Genomic DNA, 3,617 nt, shown 5'->3' on the forward strand with positions numbered 1-3,617 from the left:
CGCGTCCAAGATTCGCATCTACTCGACGAGTTGGGGCCTCAAAATCGTCGAGTCCCAGTATAAAAATGCAAAAACTTATATTAAAAATACGTACCGGAAATCGGGCGCTACATTTATACAAACTATGTTTTTGATGTTCTTTATATCTGCGTAAATCTCTCAACGATATCTAGAACTTATGTTTAGAATCTGTTGGCTAATTTGACTTTATATTTTTCACACAGGCTTAGACTGTAAAATCCCGTATAAAAAGCATAACTCTCTCATCCGGTGTCCATTTTCGATATACTTATCGTTGAACTTCTATTAATGAGATTTTCAACTATTGTTTAAATTATTTTGGCTAAAATTCGACCGATTTAAAATTTGACTTTTGAGCAGAATACTACTATACCGAATCTTAGAAAAATTATAACTTCCTCTCACGAAGTTAGATTCGGACGATCTCTATATGCACACTCTCGTTTTAACGACTACTACGACTTTTGTTTAGATTACTAAGACTAAAAAGTAATTTATCAAAAATCTACTGTTTACAATACGAAGTGTCGTGCTGGTTTAATCGCGAAACTTCGAAGAAGTATACATTCTTCATATGAAGTTGGATATGAACGCTCCTTATATATCCGTAATCCTTATGACATATATTATAACTAGGTTAAGATTACTTTTCATAATTAATCTTTTATCTTCGATGTGTAATTTAATTTAATTTATTTTATTATTAAATACACCTATTATCCTATAGAACACATAAGCACATAAATATATGAATAATCTTTTATTATTCATTAATATAAAGATTACAATGGTTAACTAAAACGATTACAGACTATGCCTTAATCTAACAGAAAACATGAACTTTACACAAAAACTCAAGGAAAAGAAAAAAGAAAAGAGACATCATCAAATTCTTCAGTTGGAACAGAACTGTCAACTAGATCGGAAGAAATGAGGGCACAAATGATACAATTGAATACAACTTTAGATAAACATGACTGAAAGGGTCCGACTCACAGAATATTCATTATTGATGCAAGATGTGAAACACCTCAATCCCAAAGATCAGGAGGCGGCTAAATTGGTAAAAGCTTGGATTCGTGAAAATATAAAGCTTACACGCAATTTAAATTTGGATGTTACGTTTTGTTTTGTTTTATTTTTTACTTCATGTTATTCTTTTTTCTAGGTTTTTAATTTAATTTTTAATTTTATGTTATTTTTTAAAGATTTTTAAAATATAGTTTTAATGTTAGTATGGTTTTTTTATTAAAATTTGATTTAAAAAAATCATAAATAAAACAATTATCACACCTTAGTTTGTAGGTAACGTTCATAAAAAAATATATAAAAGACTAAAAAAGAAATGTGGCTAAACCATTATCAAAAAATACACCACCTTTTAGAATTATAAAAAGTGTTCTAATTATTCATATAAAAAAATTCACTTTATTATTTTGACTACCAGAAATATCAGCTTTCATCTTTAGCCCCATAAATGTTTGTCGTCATGGTCCACCTAAATGAATCGTCTGCTCCAAATAAACTCAAGTTTCTCCTGTTTCTTTGTAAATTGCAATGGCGATGGCACCTTCAAAACTCAACACAACTCTTGTTATCTTCATCACCATCTCCTTCCACCTCACCTCCTCTGCATATCCCTTAAGCAACACCATAACCACCACCTGCACCAATGTCCACCACCACAACTCCTCCCTCTCCAAATGCATGTACGTACAAACACACGCCGATTGCCACCCAAAAGGCTACATCAACTACCTTAAGTTCTTCTACTGTACTCTATCCAGATTTCCTCAATTGGGTTTCCTTCTCCTCCTCCTATGGCTCCTGATACTCTTTTATGTGTTGAGCGACACCGCCTCCGATTACTTCTGCCCTGCCGTAGAAAACCTGTCAGAATTCCTCAACCTCTCCCCCGCCATCGCCGGAACCACTCTTCTTCCGTTAGGAAACGGCTCACCGGATGTTTTCTCCAGCATAATCTCCTTCACTGCTTCCGGAGACGGCGGAGATATCGGCCTTAACAGTATCCTAGGTGGGGCAATTTTCGTTTCAACCGTCGTCGTCGGAATTCTCAGCTTATTAATCTCTTACCGACGGAAAGTCGTCATCGTTGATAAACCCAATTTCATCAGAGACGTTGTTTTTCTCCTCTTTTCCCTTTCAAATCTACTCGTAATCATCCTAATTGGGAAAATCAGCTTCTGGGCATCCATTCTTTTTGCTTCCACATACATCATTTACATTTCTCTAGTCTCTTACATGCATTTCATCAGCAAGAAGAAACAAAAAATCCCAAATGACCACCATCATCATCAGGGTCCCGGACTACCATTACTGGCTTCTGTTAATGCTCAAGAAAAACGAAAACCTTCTGCAGATAAAGTTGTACCCCACAGAAAACGTGTCATCCTATTGCTTCTGTATGTTGCCGCGTTGCCACTTTACTTGCCAAGAAAGCTTACAATTCCATTGATAACAAAAGAGAAATGGTCCAAGCCTTATGCTGTCATTTCGGTGGCGTTAGCCCCAGTTACGTTGGCTCTTATTTTGAGCACACAACAAGGCTTAGTTGTCACAAAAGCTACCATGGTGACATGGTCTATAGCATTGGTAATCGGGCTTGCTTTAGGGACTTGTACATTTGCTTTCACAAGTAGTGCCATGGCACCACAAAAGTGTTTGTTCATTTGGCATGCAAGTGGGTTTCTAATGAGTGTCATATGGACATACATCACAGCTGAGGAATTGGTCTCTTTGTTGGAGTCACTTGGGACAATTATTGGGATGAATCCTTCAGTTTTAGGGCTCACTATCCTAGCTTGGGGTAACTCACTTGGTGACTTGACATCAAATGTTGCGATGGCAATGCATGATGGGCCCGATGGGGCCCAAATTGCCATAACTGGATGTTATGCAGGACCGGTGTTTAACATCTTTGTGGGATTAGGGTTTTCGTTTGTGATTGCTTGTTGGTCACATTATCCGGCGCCTTATATGGTTCCGGTGAACCCTTATTTGTGTGAGACAGTAGGGTTCATGATATGTGGTTTGTTATGGGCTCTTGTGGTATTGACCAAGAGGGAAATGCGACTCGATCGAACACTGGCGGTTGGTCTTTTAGCAATATACTTTTGTTTCCTGTTTGTTAAGGTTGCTAGGGTTGTTGGATTGATTGATGTTTTTGTATCTAATCCATTGTAAACCTTATAAAAAGTCATGTCGATATATTAGTTAGTGTTTCACTATAATTTTGTTTGTATTTATTTATGCATAGATGTTTATAGTTTGATGTTGTAAACACGGGTCCCTTCTTAAACAGATCGATATGTTGTTAAAAGACCGTTTATTTCAGCACGTGAAGTAACCTTTTCCTATATATTTTTTTGACTTCTTTATATGACTTATTTACATCATCCTTTATTTAAAGCTTTTTAGCCTAATTATTTTTAATCTAGTAATAGTAATTAGATACAACCATTACTACACGTTCTCTTTTCAGCTGTTCTTTTCCCATTGAGATGTTCCCTTGCATTGTTAATCTCTACAAGTAAAAACAAAATAAAAAGACAAAACTAAGACGATACTATAATACT

General features: G+C 35.9%; 1 pseudogene; it reads left to right on the forward strand.

Annotated features, from left to right (window-relative positions):
- Window positions 1–1,499: 1,499 nt before the first annotated feature.
- On the forward strand, window positions 1,500–3,379 carry LOC145032515 (cation/calcium exchanger 1 pseudogene; annotated as a pseudogene).
- Window positions 3,380–3,617: the final 238 nt, after the last annotated feature.

Source organism: Lactuca saligna, chromosome 2 (assembly GCF_052625555.1).
Source record: "Lactuca saligna cultivar CGN05327 chromosome 2, ASM5262555v1, whole genome shotgun sequence".
NCBI lineage: Eukaryota > Viridiplantae > Streptophyta > Magnoliopsida > Asterales > Asteraceae > Lactuca > Lactuca saligna.